Raw genomic sequence first — 26098 nt, 5'->3', positions numbered from 1 at the left:
AGGCTATAGCGTCCTCGCTCCCTCCCGCAGGGGAGGGGGAGCGGCTAGCGACCTCTCGGTTTAGAAAGGAGTGGGCGCTGATTGAAATTAGACAAGCGGAAGCCATCCAGGTGTTAAGGTGACAGAAGCGCGAAGTGACAGGGCGCATGCCTTCAGGAGCAAGGAAACAAGTGGAAAACCAAGAGAACTGGGCCGATTCTGTGGAGGAGAGGGGCGGAGATGAGATTGACGGCTGATGAGGAGGCTCTGGTCCTGGAGATAATACGTGTCGCTTCAGTGTTTAACCTTGTTATCACAGAAAACCAGCCGTGATCGTCTTTGAAAATACATCGAGGCTGTCTTTCCTCCCTGCTCCCCACTTCCTACCCCTCTCATGTCCATGCACTTGGTTACAGTTCTAGGATTGTATCAATCATTGCCCCATTCCCGAAGATATTGAAGCTGGCCCTCTCTATGGGACTGGGCATCTTGTGTGAGTTTGGCCCATTGTGTAATATGCACTGGTTTCTTCCTTTTTGTTTTCTATCAGGTTTATCTGGCTCTGAAAATGTTCCCCTCTTCCTCCTGACCCCCCACCCCAGGATTCCTGTTAGCCAACTTGCCCTCTTCCTCTTGCTCCTCTAGCCTTTTTGGACCAGCCTTTGAATTTACCCACTAACATCATCATCATCATCAACCTCCGTTGTGTCTCTATCAACTATGTTTTAACTGCTGTCACAAGCAGGGGATCTCAGCCGTTAACTCTCCAAGAACCAGCATCCTCCTGGCTATTCTCCTGTGGTTAATTAGGAAGCAGCCAGTTGCTATCCTCCTGTCTGAATAAATTGCAGGGGTGTGTCTACTTAGGGTAGCAACAGCTTGAGGAAAAGTCCTCCCCTCTCCTCACCAATCCCAGCCCTCAGGATGAGCCCCTGTAGCCAGCTGACCCCTTCACTTATGACCCTGCCAAATCACGGCTCTTCCACAGGAAGGGAAGGCATTTGCCTGCCCAAAAATCTACAGCATCCAAACATCAGAAAACCTGAACACTGGGGAATCTGATTAGTAAAAGCATACTGCATATGTTGCTTTTCTGAAAGACCCCTGACTGGTATTGCTTCCTTATTCCTCTGACACGCTAACGTGAGATTTTGCTTTGAATGTTTTATCTTCAGCATCAATATAAAGAAACGCCACGCTAGAAAGAGACAAAATCTGAAAGCATGCACGGGGGACTTGCATAGAATTCTGAGTACGCAAACAGAAATTGCAAAAATGGCTCGTCTTTCCTTTGTTAACTGCGAAGTAAAATTATTTCCAGCAGAGAAGGGTCCTGTCCCCTTTCAAGGGACACCTGGAGAAGTCAGGTGTGACAGCAGAAATTCCATTCCTAGGGACCTACCCATGGATATGAGTCAGAATCCACTCTACGGCCTCAGTTTTTTTTTTTTTACCCTTGATTACCAGGTGTCCTGCCCCAAATTTGAGGTCTTTATATTGGAAACATCCCTACTATGCTAACAACCCACAGCCCAGCTGTGATAACAACCACATGCCCACTTCTAAATGTAACCAAGTCACGTCCCTGTTGCATTTGGGTTTAATTCACAGATTACTGGCTCACTACTCAGACAAAGGTAGTTACGGAGGGTGAACAGCGTAGCTTTCACATTGCACATTAAATGGTTGGATCACGCAAGCAAAGGACCTTTGGGTTGAAGAGTCTGCAAGTCAGTGTTTATTTTACTGTTCATTGCATTCAGTGGGTTAGGAAAAAAATAAGCTGAAAAGACATCAGAAGTCTAAAACCATTTTCTTGCTTTTCTGGGGAGGAAGTGGTGGTAGCAGTGAAAGTCCATTTTATTCACACAATGGATGCTCCTCAGGGCAATGGCAGATTTGACTTTCCACTTGGGCTTCCTTTGCACTGGTGGCCGCGGGCAGGGCCTTGTGCTTGTGAACAGCTCCTTCACCAGGGTCATTTTCATCAGCCAAGCTGAGCTCCATGAGCTCCGGGAGATAGACAGCTTGTGTTTGTGGCCATTCAACCAGAAAAGAATACCAGCTGAAAACAGACAATGAAGCCAGGGAGTTGGGTGTGGGGGAAGGGAGAGGAGCTACCTCATAGGCCCGTGGCACATAATTGGTTCCCCAAAGGCTAACTTAGATGTGGCATGGTGTCATAAAGCACTTGTCATGTAAATACCCCACAATGTGATTACTAGAAAGATCAGTTCAGAAAAGGAAAATGATCAGGAATATATGTTCCTTTTCATTTGGAAAGAATCCTTACTTTGGCTTCATCTCTACTTTCGAAATCATATCCTTAGGGGCAGTTTCTTGAAACATTTCCCCCCCGGAAAATTAAAACCTCACCCATTACGCACACAGGAGCTTTCAAATGGATTCAACAGAACAAAGTCACTTGGTACATGTATCTTGAATGAATTCGTATTGAAATATCTACATGTCTTCTCCCATCTTCCTTACCCCCTCTCTGTGGCCACCCACTTCCCCTCTGGGTTAATGGCCCAGATTTTTTCAGTCACACACTTAAGTAGGCTTAAAGGTGGAAATGGCCCCGAAAAAATAATAGCTATTTTTCTCAGAGTGTGTCAGGCTATCCAGAAAAGATCATTTGACCCGTGACCCCATGCCCTCCCCCAAGGAAACCCAGAACGCTATCAAGGAAAGAAGCCATTCCAATGTATTGTGCATTGTTTACATGACACTGAGGAGTGTTGTGTAGAGATGAATGTTTTCACACATGCATTACACTAATTAAAAAGGAAATTGCATTTATTTTTCAGCAGTGAAAGCAAATGAGGCACAATATTTCTATGTTGTGTTCCATAAGGTCAAAATGAGTCTCTCTGTCAGAGGAAAGAGGGAGGAATTTTAAACAAAGACAGTACTTTTCACGCTGTTTAACATTCTATAATATAATAAACTGATTAACCATCATTTTTATTCCAGAGGTGGAGTTTTAGCCCAAGTCTGCAATGTTATGTAACATAGAGGCATACCATATATATATATTTTTTCAATGTAAACACGTGTTTACTGAGCAACCATTCCACGATCAGGCTAAAGTTAGATGTTTCACTAGATAGATGAGTAAGACACAGGTTATCCCTTCTAGGGAGGTCACAGTCTGGTACAGAAGGAGGACAAATCCAGGAAATACTAAAAGCTATAAGAGAGCATGTCATCGTGGTGGATGGTATGTTGTGGGTGACTGTATGGCCTGGTTTGCCCTGAAGACACCTGTTGTTGCATTATAATTATTAATAGATTCCCTTTTCACACAGAAGCGTTCTGGTTTGCATGATAGGTTACATGGTCACCTGAGAAATAAGGGCTATGAGAGGTCAGAGAAAGGAGAGGGCCGTGATTGGCGTAGTCAGTAAAGACTGCATCCGTACACCTGTTATGTTGTTGTTATGAGTTGTCGTTGAGTTGATTCCCACTCATGGCAGTTCCACAGGTGCGGAGTAGAACTGCTCCACGGAGTTTTCAAGGCTGTCACCTTTGGAAGCAGATCGACAGGCCTGTCTTCTAAGATTCCTCTGGGTGGGTTTGAACTACCAACCTTTCAGCTATTAGTCAAGCTCTTAACCATTTGGGCCACACAGGGGCTGTGCCTATTGTAAGATCACAGATAAATGGAAGGTAAGATTTACCAAGCAAGCCTAGGAAGACTGTGAGCTCCATGAAGACACCAGAAAAAAAAAAAAAAAGCCACAGTTGCCATTGAGTAGACTCTGACTCATGGCGAACCTGTGTGTGCAGAGTAGAACTGTGCTCCTTAGGGTTTTCAACAGCTGTCTTTTGTTGTTTGTTTGTTTGTTTTTATATTGTGGCAAAGTAGACATGACATAAAATTTACCATTTTAACCATTTTTAAATGTACCGTTTAGTGGCATTAAGTACATTCACAATGTTGTATAACCATCATCACTATCTATTTCTAGAACTTTTTCATCAACCCAAAGAGAAACTCTATATCCATTAAATAATAGCTTCCCATTGGCTAATTTTTTAGAAGTATATTGCCAGGCCTTTCTTCTGAGGCACCTTTGGGAGGGTTCGACCCACCAACCGTCCAGTTAGTGGTTGAGTACCTAGCCATTCTCACCACCCAGGGTTGATCTGTTTTGTTTGCTCCCGTATCCCTAGGGCTCGTATGCTGCTTAGGAAACAGTTGTTGTTATTGCATGCCGTCAAGCCAATTCCAACTCATAACAACCCTATAGGACAGAGTAGAACTGCCCATTAGGGTTTCCTAGGCTGTAATCTTTATGGGAGCAGATTGCCAGGTCTTTTCTCCCACAGAATAACTGGATAGATTCGAACCACTGACCTTTCAGTTAGCAGCCGCGTGCTTAACCACTGTGCCATCAGAACTCCTAGCAAACAGTAGGCATCAAATATTAACTAACTCCCTAGATGTAAGATCAAGACTGAAGGTAGGAAAGATCAGAACAGTGAGGAGCTATGTTTTGCAAGGAAAGTCAGATGGGAATGATTGTGAATGATGGAAAACAGGCTATTAATGATGATAATACTAAAAAAAGATTGGCCAAATGACCATATCAAAAAATAACCTTATGTGCAGAAAAACAGTATCTTGCAACTTCCTTGCAATTTGCCATTATCTTTTGATTTCAATGCTGTTGGCCTTCATCACTAGCCCTGGAAGTGATCTCTTCCTCCTCAAGCAGATTGTTCAGGAAGGAACTGAAAAAACAATGACTCCATTCTCTCTAAGCTTGTCTCTTTCTGTCCTTGTACTCCAAGAGGACTCTTGGAAGGGAGGCAAGGGCGGGAGTGGAGAGTGGAGGGTACCTTAGAAATACAAAAGCAATGCAGAGGAACAAAAAGAGCGTAAGCTTTTTTCCTCCTCCTAATAAAAAAAAATAGGAGGAATAAATTCAAAGTGACAGTTTCCTGGAACCAATGCTGCTCCCAAGAAGTTATTTCCAGCATAACATTTGATTTCCCCACTTTTTGCTGCATAAGAAGGCACGGAGTGACCTGAACATAGCCTTGGCTGGGACTTTCTACCTTCTAATTAATGTGTACCCACACTCAGTGCCTTGCTGATAGGTGAAGGTCCAAGGACAACTCTTCGAAATGAAGATTCCAGGATAACTACTGGCTGGTAACCTCTGAGTGGCAATGCTATGCTTTTAATTTATAAGATCGTTGGTAGCATTTTAGCTACTTTGATATGATCCATATTGTACCACTCTTTAATATAATTGTTCTGGTGACATTTCATCTTCAGAAAAGAGAGACAGCCCCTGGGTGGTACAAACAGTTTTAACATGCTTGGCTACTAATCAAAAGGTTGTAGGTTTGAGTTCACCCATAGGCACCTGGAAGAAAGGCCTGGCAATCTACTTCTAAAAAAATCAGTCACTGTGAACCCTATGGAGCACATTCTACTCTGACACACGCAGGGTTGCCACAAGTCAGAGTCAACTTGATGGCAACTGTTAAAGAGAGAGATGGGGCTGAGATGATGCACACACAGGGATATAGCATTGGGAACATTCATCATGGTTCAGTTGCAGAGAACAGAGTCCACTCAGGAGAAAGCAGATAAAACAGTTGGGTCAGGATGGCCAAGAAAACACACACTAGGTTGAGTGTTCAGAGCACATTTGAAAGCCACACTGCAAAGCTGGGCCACTAATGAAGCCACCTGCCTCATCTATGATCAAGAAGCTGCCTGGTTCTGTAATGACGCTGTCACTGCTGTGATCAGGCAACAGCCCCAGTCAGGAAGCCACCATGGGAAAACCAGATACTCCACAAAGGTTTGGGCAGAGGCAATAGAAGTAGGAGAAACACAGTGTCAGCAGAATAATGCCCCCCACATCCTAAACCCTGGAACCTGTGAATATGTTACCTTACACAGCAAGCAAATCCCGCAGGTGCTATTCAGTAAAGGGTTATGAAATGGGGAGAATAGCCTGTATTATCCAGGTGGGCCCAATCTAATCACATAGGTCTTTAAAAGTGGCGAACCTTTTCCGACTGGGGTCAGAGCTAGGTGTGACTATGGAAGAATGGTTAGATGGATGCAATGTTGTTGGCTTTGAAGACAGAGAAAGAGACAACAAGCCAAGGAATGTGGGAGGCCTCTAGAAGCTGGAAAAGGCAAGGAAATGGATTCTCCCATAGAGCCACCAGAAGGTAACATACCCCAGCCAACACCTTGATTTTAGCACAGTGAGAGAGACCCATTTCAGACTTCTGACCTCTGGAACTGTAAGATAATAACTTTGTGTTATTTGAAGCCACTAATTTTGTAGGAATTTGTTATGGCAGCCATAAGAAACGAATATACACAGCCTCCTCACTTCTGTCTTCCAATCTTAAGCACGTGTATCTGGTGGAGGCACCTCCATCACATCTGGAATCCTAGCTGCAGAGGATCCTGGGAAATGTTTTCAGCTTCCTGGCCTGAGTACAGGAAGGCACCTTGTAGGGGGGTTGGAATAGATGTTGACCCTCAATCAGGTGTGTCCAACACAGCTGCCATGGGAAGTCATGGGGAATGTGGGGCGCCACAGGTGTATGCATGGCACTCAGCTATCCTTCTCTGAGGGACGGTGGCATGTGGCAGAACAGAAGGGGATGCCTGAAATTTTTAGAAAGTTTAAAAAGTGTTATTAAGTCATTAAGGCCCGAAGGGGGTAGGAGTATCAGAATAGTTGTGTTTTTACCTCACTAGAAATTACTATCTGGTCTGCCAGATACTCCTCACAGGGTGGTGTTAGGGAGAGATTATGTATAAGTATTAGTATCAGGAATAAATATTAATTTCCTGCAGTTTAACATTTGACTACTGACAGCCCATATGGCCGATGATATTTTCCAAAGGTGGCTTCAACAATATCTCCCACCCTGAACATCTAGCTCAATTGGCATAACATAGTTCTTAAAAAAAAAAAATGTTCTACATTCTACTTTGGTGAGTGGCTTCTGAGGTCTTAAAAGCTTCTAAGCAGCCGTCTAAGATACTCCAACTGATCTCAACCCATCTGGAGCAAGGGAGAATGAAGAAAACCAAAGACACAAGAGAAAGATTAATCCAACGGAACACAATTACCACAGCCTCCATCAGACTGAGTCTAGCAGAACTAGATGGTACCTGGCTACCACCAACAACTGCTCTGACAGGGATCACAACAGAGGGTCCCGGACAGAGCTGGAGGAAAATATAGAACAAAATTCTAACTCACACACACACAAAGACCAGACTTACTGGTCTGACATAGACTAGAGAAGCCCAGAGAGTATGGCCCCTGGACACCCTTATAACTCAGTATTGAAGTCACTCCTGAGGTTCACACTTGTAGACAGGCCCATAAAACAAAAGGAGACTAAATGGGCACACCAGCCCAGGGGCAAGGACGAGAAGACAGGAGGAGACAGGAAAGCTGGTAATAGGGAACCCTAGGTCGAGAAGCAGACGGTGTTGACATGTCGTGGGGGTGGCCACCAATGTCCCAAAATGATATGTGTATTGTTTAATGAGAAACTAGTTTGCTTTGCAAACCTTCATCTGAAGTACAAGAAAAAAAATTAAAAAAACAAAACAAAACACAGTATCTCCCACCCCACATGCTCTTCCTACATGTAATTCCGATATTCCTCACATGAAGAGATGGAGCCTATGTTCCCACCCCTCAAAATTTTGACTCTCTCAACCAATAGAGAATATGACTTCCAATGCTAGATCACAAAAGATAGTTCTACTTCTGCCTTGCTTGCTGGAATACTAGCTCTTGGCGCCTTCAGGCGCCATGTAAGCTGCCTGACCCTCCTGAGGCTGCCATGCTGTGAGGAAGTCCAAACTAGCTCATACAAGAAGAGAGAAAGATGTTTGGCCAGCTTTCAGCTGCCCTCAGCTGTTCCGTATCTAGCCACTACCTGATTGCATGAGAGACCTTGAGCCAGAACTGCCCAACCTAGCCCTTCTCTGGTTCCTGTTGTTTTAAGCACTAAGTTTTGGGGATGATTTCTTACACAGCAAAAAATTACTGGAACGGTCCATCCAGTCAGATGCAGAAAAAAGTCAATAAAAACCACCGTCTTGTGTTATCCCTAGCAAATCTCTGTGAGGTAAACCACGTGACAATGGTCAGAGTAGAATAACCAAATCTAAAGCCCAACTTCTTCTCCTGTAGAAACTCATTCTTAAAATTTATGTCAGAAGCAAGTTATCACATATTTTTGGCTTGTTTGTTGAGGGAGAATTATAAGGAAATTGGAATTGAGAAGCAACTTCCCATTAGCTAATCCAGCACTTGAATAAATCAGTTAACCAGTTGTCATCAAGTCGATTCTGACTCATGGTGACCCTACGTGTGTCAGAGTAGTACTGTGCTCCGTAGGGTTTTCAGTGGTTATGATTTTTTAAGAAATAGATCTCCAGGCCTTTTTTCCAAGGTGCCCCTGGGTAGAATTGAACCTCTGGCCTTTCTGTTAGCAGTCAAACATGTTAATCATTTGCACCAGTGCCAGGGACAGATTACTCAATAAGTAAGGTACTACCGATTAATAAATGGGCACAAGTAAGCCTGTGTGTACCTTGCTTGCTGGTTAATCTGCTCTTGGGATTAACCACCCTGGAACTCCAATGTCTGAATAAGCAAAAATCCAAATGACATCTTTCTAAAACAGAGCTATCTTGATTTGGCAAGTATGGGTGCTCCTGACCTTTACTTTGGGGCATATCTTCAGACTAGGAACTCACTCAGAAGAAGAAAAAGTAGAGAAGAAACAGTAACTGGACTAACACACAATGATTTGGCACCTAAAGTAGTTAGCCATGGCTAGCAGTTCCCTCCTTCCCCAGTAGACCTCTCTTTTCTTGTTTCATAAATTTTGCTACTTCCGAAGTTCAAGTTCTAGATCCTATTGACAATATGGTCTATGTTTTTAATATATTCTATGTTGTTGTTAGTTGCCGTTGAGCTGATTTCTAACTCATGGCAGCCCCGTGTGTTACAGACTAGAACTGCTCCATAGGATTTTCTTGGCTATAATCTTTATGGAAGCAGATCACCAGGTGTTTTCTTCCACAGAGCCCCTGGGTGGGTTCAAACCACCGACCTTGTGGTTAGCAGTTGAGCGCAAACCGTTTGCACCACCTAGGGACCTCAGTCTATTATCTAAGGTATTATAATAATACCTGAGTACTGCCTCAGTAATAACACTTCTGTGAGTTTGTGCAGTTTCTAAAAAGTTTTACATCCATTGTGCCACTTAAACCACGGAACAATCCTGTGATGTAGGCATGACTAATACTAATGTCCCTGATTTCACAAACTAGGAAGCAAAACTTGAAGCCAAACAGATTCACAGGTTTGTCCAAGGTCACCGTGCTAACATGTACGAGAGGCTTGGATAGGGCTGAGGCATTTGGACTCCAAATTCAGGGTTCCTTCACCGCAGCGTGTCCAGCAAACAGTGTTAAGCTGGAGAGAGGGAGGAATAATTTGTTCCTGCTTGCCTACCCCATTCAGTCCCCAAAACATGGCCTGTTTGAAGTCAAAATCCACTGGGGCCTGAAGTCTGACTATCTTGTCTTAAGATCTGACTATTGCCCTTGGTTTCATGCTTTGTATTCCAAGTGGAAAGCTGCCCCTAGAACGACATAAGAGAGGTCAGGAACTGCTCCCTTTCCAGGCTCCCATGACATTCCAAAAAAAAATTTGCCATCTGAGTTTTGTCCTAATAGCCTTCGGCCTAAAATTGGATAGAAATGACATGCGGTGTTTCTTTTTCAAGTCATTTTTTTCTTTTTTTAGATTCACAGTATGAGTTTCTTCACCTTAAGATATTTTCCAGATGTAATCTTTTTGGCTGTCTGATTGCTGCCAAATGGCTTTTTCCCCATTGATGGAAGAAAATAGCCAAAGCGAGAAGAGGCTGAGGGGCTGTATTAACTCATGACATTTTCTCAGATGTGAATATACAGTTATCAAGAAAGATAAAAAACCAAACCAAACCCATTGCCCTCGAGTCGATTCCAAAAGATATAGCTACTGAAAAATATATATATACTGAGGGAAAGTATAGTCTTTCATTAAGGGTAGGAGTCTCACTCCTTTATAGTCAAATTGGGGAAAAATAAATCCAGCTCGACCCTGCACACCAGCTCTTACATTTTCGTTTGGGTAAATCATGTGATCCTGAATGTAGGTGCAAAGGCTAGGCCTTCCTGTGCCCGAGAGCAGTCTGAAGTCACGGTAATTTTTTTAACAAATGTAAATTATGAATTATAGGTGCGTGTGTACATATATGTCATAGTGCATGTTGATGAAAAGCCCCTCTTATGTCATGAAACACCGAACCTAAACATGGAGTCCCTGGTAGTGCAAGAGGTTAAGAACTTGGCTGCTAACCACAAGGTTGGTGGTTCGAGCCCACCCAGAGGCACCTCGGAAGAAAGGCTGGCAACCTACTTCTAAAAAAGAATCAACCCAATGGCAACTGATTTTTACATGATGATAATAACGATAGCCAAAAACTCACTGCTGTCAAGACATTTCCGACTCATAGAGACCCTATAGTAGAACTGCCCCGTAGGGTTTCCATGGCTGTAAATCTTTATGAAAGCAGGCTGCCACATCTTTCTTCCATGGAGCAGCTGGTGGGTTCAAACTGCCAACCTTTTAGAAGCAGTCGAGCACTTAATCACTGAACCACCAGGGCTCCTTGATAATAACAATAGCTATCACCTGATAGCATTTCCAGTGTGCCAAGCACATGTACTAATTCATCTCTTCTTCACAATAACCCTGAGGTAATGACTATTATCCTTTCCGTTTTATTTATAGATGAGAGAACTGAGGACCAGCAAAATTAGTAAGATACAGAGCTTGGTGTTAAACCTACACCATCTGGCTTCAGAGTCCAGGCTATGGCTACCAACGTACATACACAAAGGACCCAAACTCAGAGCTACAGTTCCCACAGCAACTGCGTGTACAGTAGCATGTTCAGTAAGCCTAAGGCTCCCACTTAGCTGGGTGGCGGTTGCCAAATCATTTGGCTTAGCAACTCAGACCTCAGACTCTGCATTCTGTTTTCAGGCTTAGGATCTCGGTTGATACCAAGGCATTAATGAGACTCTTCAGGACTCTATTATAATCATCTAAGCTTTTTTACATTATCCAGCCGAACGGTTCATTACTCCAGCTCAGTAAGCAGTGTGTCTGCAAAGAAGGCACCTTGTCATGGAGAAATGATATAGGCACATTTTTTCAAAAAACAATGCATCCTGATAAATAACGCTGTTGGCAGTGGCAAGCTGCCTTCCTAGCTGCAAACGACCAGCTCTCACAATGCCCCGGAGATCTGAACGACCCCACAAAAGGGGAGGAAAATGGAGGAAAAGCACATTTGAGAAAAAAAGAAATTACTTCTTCCCTTTTATAAAGACTATTGCCTGATCCATACCCACATATAAAGTATCCCTTGATCAATTTTGTCTTAATTACCCGATGTAGGAAAATAGGATCGTTGTTAATTCATGCAGTTTTAATTTACGCATAGAAGAATTTTACAGGATAATTACCTGCCATTGAAGAAAAATGAAGAGTGTCAGATCTGGTTAATTGAAGCGTGGTTTATCCTTCTATCTTTGTACCAGAAAAGATTTAAACGGTAACCAAGCTGTAAGAGATGCAAAATTGCACTGGTTTGTTAATCGCAAGTATTTTGGGGGGAGGGGGTTGTTTTGATTTGCATCACAAATAGAGTTCTCAGATGTGAATGACTAGATTTGAATATAATTTCCAGAACAATAGATTTGATTCACTGACTTAACTCGTATTTCATCTTTTCCATAAGTGATCTTTTTTTTTTTTTTTTTCAAACCTGTGCAAGAGAAATTATCTGCATGGACTCTATGTTAGCCTGAATGTAATTTCTCTTGTGGGGATAATTCACTGGGAATGGTGATTATTTCCTTTATCATGATTTACGGAGGATTTACAGCAAGGGTTCCTAGCTCCCAATACATTGTCCCTGAAGCTCCATGATTCAGTGGTTTCCAAAAGCTATAACGAAAACAAGCAGCTGGAATGTTTTATGGAGCCATGAATGGACACGGATGGCCATTTCTCCATGACTTTAGTCAAGCAGTGGATAGCTGCTAGGTCCTTTTTGAACGTATACATGTTAGTTGAGAGAAGAACACCACCGGTGCCAACCGCTGTTGAGTTGACGCCAACTCATGACAACCCAATGTGTGTCGGAGTAGAACTGTGCCACAGCGGGTTTTCAATAGCTGTTCTTTCAGAAGTAGATCACCAGACCTTTCTTCCAAGGTGCCACTGGGTGGACTCAAACCTCCAACCTTTCAGTTAGCAGTTGAGCTCATTAACTGTTTGTACCACTCAGGGACTCCTAAAAGAAGCATAAGACTTGGTTAAAATTTACTGAGAAAATTATACTCTGTGACTTTTCAAAAATCTGAGGGAGCATACCATAACGTCCCATTCAGGAAGTAGAAAATTAATATCAAAGAGAAGGGGCAGAGAAGGCATATATGCCACCTTTAAGTAATTCAAGTTCTTGGTATAATTGAGCCACAGGTTTTGCGCTGAGCTTCCTTGTAGCCAGGCAGCTAGGGGAACCTAGTAAATTGTCACTGAAGTTATTACTATCAGAAAGATGGACATACAAAACACAGCAGTTTCTCAGAGGGCAAATTCCCCTAGCAATGAATTATAAGAAATGTCTTATGTGGTAGCTTATACAGGAGGCTAAGTTGAGTTAGTCATCACAAAGCACTGCAGTGAAGTTCAAAAAGTAAAACCTTACATGTTGAACTTAACTCTTATTTTTGTATGCTTCCATCGAGGTTTTGTAAAGATCCAAAAAAGCAACCAAAGGAAATTTCAGGAAGAGAAAGAAAAACATATGTATTTGGCCCTTGATTGCTCTTTTCCAGAAAAAAAAAAAAAGTGATACAACTTTTCTCAGGCAAGTTTGCATGCCATAATTAGATTTTGCCAACCGAAAATGCTAGTAGGGGAAACTAAGGATGACTTGAACCTTTCGACACATCCCCTCCCGGGGGAGCCCACCTTAGACATTTGAATTTCACCTTCATAGTAATATTACTGTGCCAGAATTTATCACTTAAGATTTTAGGTTGTAGCAAGGCCAATTTGCATTATTAGCAAACTAAAGCAGAACATAAGAAACCTAAAACTTTTCATTGTTTAGATAAGGTCATTTGTCTTCATCTTTAGCCTGATAAGAATCATAATACCAATAACAACAACAACTACAAAAACAGTTGCCATGCATTCTGCATCCCACTTTGAAATGTGGCGTCTGGGGTCTTAAATGCTAACAAGCGGCCATCTAAGATGCATCAATTGGTCTCAACCCACCTGGAGCAAAGGAGAATGAAGAACACCAAGGTCACACGATAACTATGAGCCCAAAGGACAGAAAGGGCCACAGGAACCAGAGACTTCTATCATCCTGAGACCAGAAGAACGAGATGGTGCCCGGCCACAACTGATGACTGCCCTGACAGGGAGCACAACAGAGAACCCCTGAGGGAACAGGAGAACAGTGGGATGCAGACCCCAAATTCTCATAAAAAGACCAGACTTAATGGTCTGACTGAGACTAGAGGAATCCCGGCGGTCATGGTCCCCAAACCTTCTGTTGGCCCAGGACAGGAACCATTCCCGAAGACAACTCATCAGACATGGAAGGGACTGGACAGTGGGTGGGAGAGAGATGCTGATGAAGAGTGATCTAATTATATCAGGTGGACACTTGAGACTGTGTTGGCATCTCCTGTCTGGAGCGGGGATGGGAGGATGGAGAGAGTTGGAAGCTGGCAAAATTGTCACGAAAGGAAAGACAGGAAGGGCTGACTCATTAGGGGGAAAGTAAGTGGGAGTATGGAGTAAGGTGTATATAAGCTTATATGTGATAGACTGACTTGATTTGTAAACGTTCACTTAAAGCTCAATAAAAATTATTAAAAAAAAAAAAAAAAAGTTGCCATGGAGTTGATTCCAACTCATGGAATCGATTCCAGCTCATTCCAACGATTCTAACCCTGTGCGCGTCAGAGTAGAACTGTGCTCCACTGGGTTTTCAGTGACTGATTTTTCAGAAGTAAATCCTCAGGCCTTTCTTCCGAGGGCTTCTTTGGGTGATTTGGAACCACCAGCCTTTCAGTTAGCAGACAAGCGTGTTAACCGTTCGCACCACCCAGGGACTTCCAATAATAATACTATCGATTTTACTGAGCATGTACTATGTGCCAGCATTTACAGGCTTGATGTCACTTAATCCTCACAGTAACTGTATGATATAAATGTTACGTTCCCCATTTTACAGAAGAGGAAACTGAACAGAAGTAGTTGTTCCAAAGAGGAGTACCTGTCAATTGTGAGACTGCAAACAGGTTATTAACGATATATTGGACAGTTTGATGTGTCTACATGTGCGTGTGTGTTTTTAAGCTTCTGGATCTTGCTACTTCCTTGTACTTACTGACTGCGTCTCTCTCATCCCTTGAAGATTCTGACTGTGACAATCTCTAAGATTCTATACAGGTGGTCCCCGATTTACGAAGTATTCAAGTTACGGCAAGTATTCAAGTTACACCATCTGTTTTGTTTTGTTTTTGTAGATCTTATCATTAGTAGTGTGTACTACATACAGTGTTGCAGCATGTCATTTGCTGATGTTATGATTCTCAGACATTCACTCACAGGTGTGCAAAGATCGGATTTATAAAGATATTGATAGTAAACCAAACCAAACCAAACACATTGCCGTCAAGTTGATTCAACTCATAACAACCCTAAAGGCAATAATAATTGAAAACTAAAGAAAAAGATAGTCAACTTAACATCAGAACTGACTTACGATGGAGTCATTGGAACCCTGTCGTAAGTCGGGGACTGACTAATTAAGACCCTGTATTAATTAGTTAGAGCTGTAAGGGCATGAAATTGTCACTGAGTTCACTCTCAGGAAATGGGTGAAAAGTTTAGGTGCATTTTCATTAACTATGACAAATGCTCTCACTGAAACACTTTTCTTCACTCTGGGAGTACTAACAGAAACATAACCAGTAAATTTGATACTTGCCCTTTCCTGCTGTGAATATTAATTGTGGCACACAGTGTAATCCAGAATCCAGCTCTGGAGGGTGGCAGAAGTGTAGGGGGTGCAGTGAATTGCTGTATCCTGCCACCTGTCTGCACTGTGGCCCCCTTTTCTCTTCACCCAGAATACCCTAGTCCAAACAGTTGGAGGGCATCTGCTCCTGGGGCTGGAATACCCATGCTGCTGACTCCGGAACGATGGACCCACCCTGCCAAATGATATATTTTTGGCGCAGAGAAAAATTCTATCCCTCCTAGGGATCAAAATATATTCTTATGTGAATGCATGTCATTTTTGAAAGACATTGCCTGTTCACATTCTGAATGCTACTTGTCCCATTTGATTGTACTAAACACCCACACGCCATGTTCTCTGCACTTTTAATTCCAAAGTCTTGTGTTGAGGTTTGGGAAACATGCAGTGTGAATGCCATCCTTCAGAAAAGAAAATGCTCAGAGTGACTGATTGTCTGGAGGGGAAACCTGACAGATCGTACCGTAGAAAATCAACTCTTTAAAATGCCTGCTGAGTGGTAAAATATTCTAGAATCCTGCACCATACTTAATACTGACTGTATCTTTTAAGTAGGAAGAGCCAACTATTTTTGACCCCCTCTGCAGATATTATATAATCTCTATCATTTTGAAGGCTAGCTCAGATTAATAAAGGTACTTTCAAGAGACTTGAGAATGTACAGTATTTGTAAATGAGAGTCCAGGTAAATTATAAAACTCATGAAATCAATCTCTGTTGAAATTTTTCTCTTCTAGGGAATGCACAAGAAGTCTTAATCTAGACCTTATTAAACTGGAAATGACTTGATAATACATCTTCATCATTGTAACAATACCAGTGCATAGATAGGTAGGTAGATAGATAGCTGTCATTGAGTCAACTCTGACTCATGACAACCTCATATACAACAGAATGAAACATTGCCCGGTCCTGTGCCATCCTCATGATCACCCACATGTTCAAGTCCATCCTTGTGGCTATTGTGTCAGTCCATCTCACCAAAAGTCTTCCTCGTTCTCCTTGGTCCTCTGCTTCACCAAACATGATGTTCTCCTTCAGCAATTGATCCCTTCCAAGGACATGTCCAAAGCAAGTGAGTCTGACAGTGTTCTCTTGTCATCCGTAAGGCTGTTTTCATTGGCCAATTTTCAGAAGTAGATCGCCAGGCCTTTCTTCCTAGTCTGTCTTCATCTGGAAGCTCTGCTGAAGCCTGCCCACCATGGGTGACCCTGGTCATATTTGAAATATTGGTGCCATAGCTTCCAGCATCACAGAAACATGCAAGCCACCACAGTCTGACAAATTGACAGATGAGTAGTGGACAATAACAGTAGGAAATATTTACTCACTCTTCTAAGTCCTATAGGGTCTCTATGAGTCGGAATCGACTCAACGGCACTGGGTTGTTTGTTTGTTTTGGGTCTAAGCACTTTACATTTATTAACCTATTTAATTTTCACAGCAACCTTCAGAGTTTGGTTCTTTTTGTCATCCCATTTTACAGATGAGACCGTTGAGGTCTGGGGAGGTTAAACAACCTATCAAGGCCACACAATATAAAGTGGTGCCACCAGATCACAGACCCAGGAAGTCTGAATTCTTTGGTCTCAACAACGCTGAAATGGAAGGCATTTTCTTTCTCAGGGCAGCTTAAGAAAACAAAGGAACAGGTGACCACAAGCTCCAATCCTGATATGTGGCTACTTTTAAGTCTTCTTAAAAGTGGAAAAATTTTTCTTCTAAATCCTAAGATCTCCAGAGCCATTCCTTGTACTCCATTAAATAAGAGATGCAATTTTATTATGTTTTTCTGGCAAACACTTGTACCACCTTTTTCCAATGCTTTTTGCAGTAGAGTTAGAATCAAGTGAATAAAGAACATACATGACTCTGTTAGGTTTTGATATATGGAAAGAGCAGAAGGCAAATGTGACTGATGATGGCTGTATTCTGTGTGCATGGTGAAAAATTAAACCCCTAGGGAGTTTTTTTTTTTAATACTTATGCCCAGGCCACACCCTGATGAACTAAAATAGGAATCTCTGGGGAGCAGGCTCAGACAATGATATTTTTGAAAAGCTCCCCAGGTAGTTCTAATATGCAGGCAGGTTTGAGAACTCCTAAATTAGATGGTGCATTATATTATGCTCTTTCTAGAAGTTATTGATAATTATATCAATAGGAAGGGTGAGAGGCCGGGACGGAGGTTAAACATTTATCTAAGTGTAGCTGAATGTGTTCATATAAAGCCAGTTACTCAGTTCCTACCAGTGGACGTTACATACTTTCTGGATTTAACCGCAAAAGTATAAGATACAGGGCATGACCCCCCGAATAGCTAAGATTACCCATTTATTTTTGTTGAATCTCAAATGTCGTTATTATGGTTATACTGTGTTGTTAAACCATAGTGAGCACCTCCTGGTGGGAAATAGTTATGGGGTAAAGAAATAAAGGGCAAGAAGCAGACAATGGTGGGACAGGCATCAGTCATTCTTTTTGAACCATATGACCAAAAAAACAAACCTGTTGCCACCAAGTTGACTCTGACTCATGGAAACCCTGTATGTTTCAGAGTAGAACTGTTTTCCACAGGGTTTTCGATGGCTGATTTTTCAGAAGCAGATCTCCAGGTTTTTCTTCCAAGGCACCTTTGAGTGGATTGGAACCGCCAACCTTTCAGTTAGTAATAGAGTGCTTAATCGTTTGCACCAGGGTCTCCTGAACCATATGAGCACCTGATTAACACTGATTGACAATGTCTGTGGGGCCACAGGGCGTTCAGAACACTGCTGCTTCTCCACTCCAGGATGGTGGAAAGTCACGATAAGAAACAAGAAAAGGAAACTAGTGGGGGAGTTGTACTTTCGCAGCTAACGGAGAGTGTAGATGAGTAGTAACAAGACCATGTCTGGGAGGTAGAAGCCCTGATTCTGGTTCCAGCTCTGCCAACAGCCATCTCAGAAGAGTTACCTGCAGCTCAGTGTCCTTGCCTATAAGACAGGAATGATGCTGTCTTACCTAATTTACAGTGTTTCTATCAGAGTATAAGAGTCCCTTGGTAGTGCAAATGATTAATGTGCTCTGCTGCTAACCTGAAGGTTAGATGTTCAAGTCCTCCCAGAGGCACCTCGGAAGAAGGGCCTGGCAATCCACCCACTTCTGAAAAATCAGCCATTGAAAACCCTATGGAGCAGTTCTACTGTGACACACATGGGGTTGCTGTAGTTGAAATTGACTCAATGGTAACTGGTTGGTTAATGTTAGCCAGCTGAGCATTAACATTTTCGCTCAAAATATAGATTTGGTTCCTCAAGTCCTGACAGCTTTAGACCTCTCTGTCCACCTTTTATGCAGTGAAAGTACTAGAATATTCCAACAAGCTTCTTCCTACAAACCAGAGGACAGAGGCAAAATCCTAAGGCTCTCTGACAACGCAACTCCCTTTCCCTGTTGGTCTGTTCCATGTCCAAGAGAGATGGTCCCTAGGTTGGGGTTTGTGTGTTTACACAGATGTTGACCTGAGTGGACTGGAAAATAAGGTGGATCTGGAACTTATTAAAGTCAGTTAATTTGACCACTAGTGTGGTCGAATTATAGGTTTTTTATTTGCTTTGAAGTGGGTTAAGGTAGGCCCACCTCATAAGCCAAGCAACCCAAGCTTAAAGGCCAAGCCAAATCCCTTTCTCCTTCTAGAGAAAATAAACAAATGTTCCTTCTCTATGACCTCCTCTTTATCTGCACTGAGATCTGAGGAGAACAGGGGTTATCAGGTATTGCATTCCTCCTAATTTCCATAAAAAAAGGGGGGGTATAAATTAAGAATAATTGTCTCTGAAAATATACTTGTCTGCTTAATGTTTGATGAGTGCCCTAATACCCATAAACTATTCGGAATTGCCTTCTTATATCGGCACTGGACTAGAAGATACTCAGTGAATTCTTAAATAAAAATGTTCAAACATAGGCACCAGTAAAGTGAATGGTACTTGTTGGAACAATTGCAGCAAGTTGTCAAGATTTTTCCATGCTTGCTTCATCTATCCCTTTTGTTATTATTGCAGTTGCAACATTTTAAAGCAAACCCAGACCTCATGATATTTCACTCCTACATGCATCTCAAAAGAATGGCCATTTTCTTGTTTAACCATAATTTCATTTTGCGTCAAACAAAATGAGTAATACTTCCTTGTTGTTATTGTTAGTTGCTGTTGGACATATATAACAGAACGAAACATTGCACGGTCCTGTGCCATCCTCACAATTGTTGGTATGTTTGAGTCCATTCTTGCAGCCACTGTGCCAGTTCATCTCATGGAGGTGTTCCCCTTGTTTTCACTGACCCTCTACTTTACCAAGCATGATGTTCTTTTCCAGGGATTGGTCTTTCCTGATGATGTGTCCAAAGTAAGCAAGACAAAGTCTTCACCATCCTCATGTCGAAGGAGCATTCTGGCTGTACTTCTTCCAAAATGGAATACTTTTTCTTAATACCATCTAATATCTAGTCCATATTAAAATGTCCAAAGTGTCTCAAAAATGGCTTTTTTCAGTTGGTTTGTTAGAATCACAATCAAAACAAGGTCCACACATTGCATAAGGCTGGTATGTCTCTTGAGACTTTTCCTTCCTCCTAGTCTTTAAAAAATTCTTCAGCTGCTAAGGAGTCCGAGGCCTTATGAAGATCCATCCAGAAAAGGTCCGTTACCTGCTTTATTTTCCCCAGTCTGTCTGAAGAATCAACAGCTCTCACTCTCCTGGTTATAACTTTGCCCAGGCTGACTGGGATAGGGTACATTGAGGCAGTGGGTAAGAACACAGAAAATGATTGGAAGCCACTTTCTCATCAGTGAATCAGAAGAAAACGTAAAAGACAAGAGGAAAAGAAGATCAACCATTGTGGAGTGAGATTTAAGGGTCCTAGAAAAAAAAAAATGGTTCCTCAAATAATTCTGGTGTGACCCAGAGAATAGAATAAATTCTGTGAAGAACAGCAGAGAAGAGGTTTAAAGCTGATGAGAATGAGATGGTTCAGTGGTATATTAGGGGAGACAGGTAGGCTTGGGAAATGTCATTTCCTGTTCTATAAAAATGATTATGACTCTCCTTTAGGTACATCAGCTAAGGACAGTGAACAAGGAAAAGGGTCATAGGTTACAAAGAGTCAGGGTTAATCTACCACTCTGAATGAGAGCTTGGTGTATTTATAGAAGTTATGTGGGTACCACTATTAGTTTTCTAAGGTTGCCGTAACAAAGTACAGGCAGTCCTTGGATTACAAACGAGTTCCGTTACTAAGTCTGTCTTTAAATCGAGTTGGTACGTAAGTTAGAACAGTGAGGTACGGTTTGCATCTAACGTCAGTTAGTTCAATATTTTTCTTAGTATATTGAGTGCCTTTCTGTGCATAAAAATCATTAAAGAAGCACTTTCAGATACACTAAAACATCTTTAACATGATAATACAGTAATGATAATAATATTTTGATGTGTGTCACAAAGTCATGCCCACTTGTTATTATGAACCACTGTAGGTACCTCAAATTTTTAATATAATAAGCTTTACAGGGATTGGTTCGTAACTATGGGTTGTACATAAATCGGACATTCGTAACCTGGGGACTACCTGTACCACAAGCTAGGTGGATTACAAGAACAGAAATTTATTGTCTCACAGTTCTTGGAGTCTAGGAGTCTGAAATCAGGGTGTCAGCCACGTTGATTCCTTCTGAGGGCTCTAAGGGAGAAATTGTTCTATGCATCTCTCCTAGCTTCTGGTGACAGCTGGCGATCCTTGGTGTTCTAATCTCTGCCTTCATCTTCAATGGCCATATTCCCTCTGTGTGTGTCTCTGTGTCTTGTCTTCTCTTTTATAAGGACACCACTCGGATTGGATTAGGACCTACCCTACTATGACCTGATGTCAACTGACAACATCTTCAAAGACTCTATTTCCAAATAAGGCCATGTTCACAGGTTCCAGGGATTAGGACTTGAACATTTATTTTGGGGAGATGTAATTCCATCCATAACAGTGCTTGAGAGGCAAGTGATGGAACAGTGCCTTTTGGGCTCAGAATCCAAGTAATATGGCATTTCACGTGTGTACAAATAAGCCTCTAATGTATTTCATCTTTCGTGTTGGGAATTTGCCGTAGGTTGATGGATCCAGTGTTGGATATATAAACATTCGTTCTTGCGTTGTACTAAATTGCACTTATCTAAGGACTAGATGCACTTTTTGCTTCACAACTGTTTTCACAGCTTCAATTCCTTTGGACAAAACAAGGAATAGCAGAAAACTAATAAAGACTCTTGGGATACAATAACAAAAAAGAATGAAATTCTACGTTGTTGATAACCTGGGCATTTGCACAGAGCTATACCCTTCAACAAGATGAGTTGACACAGTGGCTACAACAATGGGCTCAAGCATAACAATGATTGTGAGGATGGCGTAGGACCGGGCAGTGTTTCATTCTGTTGTATGTAGAGTCACTGTGAGTCGGAACTGACTCTATGACACCTAACAACAACGGCATACCTAAACTTTGCTATCTGATTATACATTGTTTTTGGCAACTAAATATAATTCAGCAGATGATATTCATGTGGCTACCTTATTGATATGGAGCAGCAAAGGGCAGTGATGAAACCACTATCCCTATTACAGCAGTTTAATTTGCTAAAATTACCATGTAGAGAACATGTACACAGGCCTCTGGGAAGCTGCTCAGCTTTGAAACTGCTGACGTATGGCAGCATATGCATACAGAGCACCGCCTCTATCTATGTTAGCACCCTAGAGTTACTCTTTGATAGAGGGACGGATTACCCAATAACAAGGTACCCATGGGCTGAATTGTGTTTACTCACTAATCTGTAGTGCACAATTTCACCTGTTTTTCGTCACATCAAAAATGTGGTGAAACCCATGTAAAATTGTGCACTACAGATGCATAAGTGAACACAATTAAGCCCATGCATAATTTGCTTACTGCAAGCCTGTGCGTACCTTGCTTTCTGGTTAATCCACCCCTGCTTTGATATTCAGTTGTTTTTAGATTAATCCTTTCGTTATAGTTTTCCTTCTCCAATTTTTTTTTAATCAGATATACTTTATTCAGGAGTCCTTAGGCGGTGCCAACAGTTAACATGCCGGACTACTATCCAAAAGGTTGGAGGTTCAAGTCCACCCAGAAGCACCTCATAAGAAAGACCTGGCAATCTACTTCTGAAAAATAGCCATTGAAAATCTTAAGGAGCAGGGTTCTACTCTGACACACATGAGGTTGCCATGAGTCAGAGGCAACTTGACGGCAACTGATTTTACACTGATAGCACTGCTAGTAATAATTCACATGACTTCATACAAAATGCCATAGATTTGGAAAAACCACAGTAAAATTATCAGAGAAATTTACTTCAGGGAAGAGAATTAAACATGATAGATAAATTTTGCCCTATTAATCTAAAACTGGCAACTTTTAGAAAGTGGCAACTTTCAACTAGTTCACATCCTTAATAGAAATACCCTTCTATTGTGTGTGGAGACCTGGTGGTGCAGTGGTTAAGCACTCAGCTGCTAACTGAAAGGTCGATGCTGACCCACCAGCCGCTTCACAGGAGAAAGATGTGGCAGTCTGCTTCCATAAAGATTTGTAGCCTTGGAAACCCTATGGGGCAGTTCTACCCTGTCCTGTAGGGTTGCCATGAGTTGGAATCGACTTGACAGTCATGGGTTTGTTTGGTTTTGGTCTATTGTATGTTGCTAAGAAAAATTAAAATATTAAGGTTAGCAAGTGTATTTCTACACTTTTGCCAGGGTGTAGTACAAACACAACAGGTCATTTATTTATGTAACAAGTTCACCCCTACAACAAGTATCCCTTTATCAATTATTAACTCTAAAAATAATCCTCATGATACTTCAGTCATGAGAAGTTTTTCTTTCTCTAAACTTACATTGATATAAACTAATCCTTCCAATGGCTAACAAAAAGCAACTGAAGTCAATCATAATACACGATCATTTATAGACTTTTAGAAAACTGCATGACTCAGGCTATAATCAAGAGGATGCAGTAAAGTCATGAAAGAATTTCTTGTTCAAAAATTCAAATACAGGATAGAGACTGTGAATAATAGTATGTGTCTTCCCACATATAAATTCTTTAAGTTTCCCTCCCCTGGATGAGTAGTCATCCTCACTACCTTGAGGGTGGGAAGAAAACAAAGTTAAGGAATTCTAGGACCAAGTGGAGAAAGAAGTCCAGGTGTTCTAACTTTGCATCCTTTAACAATCACCAGGCCCCTTTTCAACAGGCCTTTGAACTGGTTCTTCCTGATTCAGTAATGGCTGAGGAAATGACACCAGAACAGACCTGAATTTTTTAAAATTTGGGTGAACTGAAATGATAACTGAAACAGGAAAAATCACAGGTTGAAGCCCTGCTAGAAACTTAATCTCCCTCTTAGAAAACAGGAGCAGTGTACACATTGCATAGCAACCAAATCTCTTGCCTGTCAGATTTTGAGCAGAATCAGAAACAGCGGTGTCCTGCTCAAAGATGGCGGCCCATCGCTGCTTTGAATGGGTGTCACTCTCCTCAGTCCTGGCAATACTCCAGTGTCACACATCAGACTCCTGAAAGGGCTCACGACACCTCTTCCAAGCCTCCCATGTCAGGGCTTTGACCCTTAAAGTTTCCCATTTCTAGTTATGGTTCTTGATCACCCAAACTGTAAAAATTCAGGTCTGTTCCAGTTTTGTTTTGTCAGCCATAACTAAACTGATTTGAAGCCCTGCTTTTTTAAGCCCCTTTTAGGAGCGGGACTTCATACCCTTGTGTTTTATTTTCAAGTCTATTTGACTGGATGGCAGTGGGTTTGGTTTTTTTGGTTTAATAAGATGCCTGAATACTAAGCAGGGGCAGGTTATCCAATAGGCAAGGTAAGCACGGCTTACCTTTGCTTATTTTCTAATCTGTAGTGAAGAATTTCACATGATATGGTAAAATCTGTGTGAAATTGTTCACTACAGATTAAAAGTAAGCACAAGTAAACCCATGTTTACCTTGTTTACTAGGTCATCTACCCCTGTTACGGATTATAAATTTGAAAAGAGACTTTGATGCTGTAGGAAGGTGCTATGGGATTGGGGAAGAGACAGATGCCAGCCGTAACTAGAAGCAGAATCTTTGATGTGGTTTAAAAAAAAAAAAAAGTGAATTTGTTCACTACAGATAACCTGGTAAGCAAGATAAGCATCGTGTTTACCTCACCTTTCCGATAATCCACTCCTGATGCTAAGCCATTGAAGTGCTGCTTTTAAGTGTTGTCATAACAACAGGGACTAAGTGAGGAATGTAACTTGAGTTTGAAAAGACTGCCTTAGTTAAAGTACATTGCTTTTTCTTGGTGTTACAGTTTAACTCTAACCTCCTAGCTCCAACGAAAGCCACGATTACATGACATTACCGTAACTGAGTCTATTTTTAGATATATGTGCCATCATATAACTGTCCATTGATTCAATTGCCTTGTTAGGATGGCCAAAAATAAATGAATTGGCCCTATGAAGAATCGATTGGTTTGATACTGTAAGCTATCTCTGAAAAGCTTTAAGATAATTTCTTATCCTTTCTCTGAGATAAGTTGTACAGTTTTATTTGTAGGGCTCAATTCTATTTTCTGCCCACCTCTCATGCTATTAATGAACTGGAGCGTTAGTCACGCATGTTGGTCAAGGAACAAACCTGTGGTGCATAATTATGTTCCCAGCACAATTTTGGGCATATTCTTCTAGAACCCTAAGGCTTGTTCTGTTTAGTATTTCCAAAGATGCAGCTCAGTTCCTGTGAGGCCAACAAAAAAAGATGAGCTTATAAATATGGTAATTTCAGTAAAGTCAAAATAGCAATAGAAGAGATGTCAGTACCATTTGGATGCCGTTTGGAAGTAAAGCAATAATCGCCATTAGGGAGAAATGAGTTAGTTGCCAAGCCTTAGGGATAAACAGGCTGTCTGCTAGGACGCCTGAAGGAGTGTGTAATGCCAGGCGCAAGGCTACTTTCTTCCATGTCAGAACCCTGTTTCTGAATCTGAGTAATTAAAAAATGAGACTTTATAGTGGGTGTATTTTTCTTCTCAGCAGGATCAACCAAGCTATCTATGAAGCCCATGTTCCCAAGAGCTTTTTCCCTTTTGAGATACATAGGTTTTATGGTTGTTGTTGTCAATAGGTAAATTTACTTATGATTGCAAACTGCCCCAGCCTCAAGTGAAAAATGGTTTTTCTTTCTAACCAAGAAACAGTTGGCCTTGTTTTGATGTGTAGCTTGCACCTACTGAAGGTCTATGAGTGTTCTGGATGTTGCCTTCTAAAATCCAGTTATGACAGCATTAGTCAAAATCAACCCAACTCCTCTTGAGATTTAAACCAGTTTTATGTCTTGAACCATTTTTCTCCTAATTATCATGAGCTCACAGCTGCTGCTCGCTGCATTTATTCAATCCAGCAGAATGGAAGAAGAAACGGTTTTCATTTTCCTTAGGGCAGAAACTGTGTCAATTAGCCAGAAGTTCCTACAATTGACTATCCCAGTAAACAGACATGCTATTCATGTTTCTTCCTTAGTCTTCAAATGATTCAACTAGGCCCTTAAAATAGCTTCACATATTCTTCCATCATTGCTTTGAGGCGGAATAAAAGAGAGAAGGGGAGAGGAGCAATAAGGTCAAATCACTTCATCTGTATGTAGTTCTTCACCTGTAAGTATGTATGGTTTTATAATTCGTGCATTCCAATTGGTTGATAAAAGTCAGCTATATCTTCAAAGGGCAAATTCTACAAATAGAACAGGAGGAGCCCTGGTGGCACAGTGGTTAAAGCGCTCAGCTGCTAACCAAAACATCAGCAGTTCGA

The 26098-nt window shown here is 41.6% G+C and overlaps 1 protein-coding gene across 10 annotated transcripts in view; it reads left to right on the top strand.

Moving 5' to 3' along the window:
• Positions 1-26098, top strand: part of RIPOR2 (RHO family interacting cell polarization regulator 2) — a 296826-nt gene that overhangs the window by 184984 nt on the left and 85744 nt on the right. The window lies entirely within an intron of this gene.

This window comes from Loxodonta africana, chromosome 1 (assembly GCF_030014295.1).
Source record: "Loxodonta africana isolate mLoxAfr1 chromosome 1, mLoxAfr1.hap2, whole genome shotgun sequence".
In the NCBI taxonomy this organism is placed as follows: Eukaryota; Metazoa; Chordata; class Mammalia; order Proboscidea; family Elephantidae; genus Loxodonta; species Loxodonta africana.
Note: the sequence above shows the minus strand (reverse complement) of the source record. Positions and strands in the feature narration are given on the sequence as shown.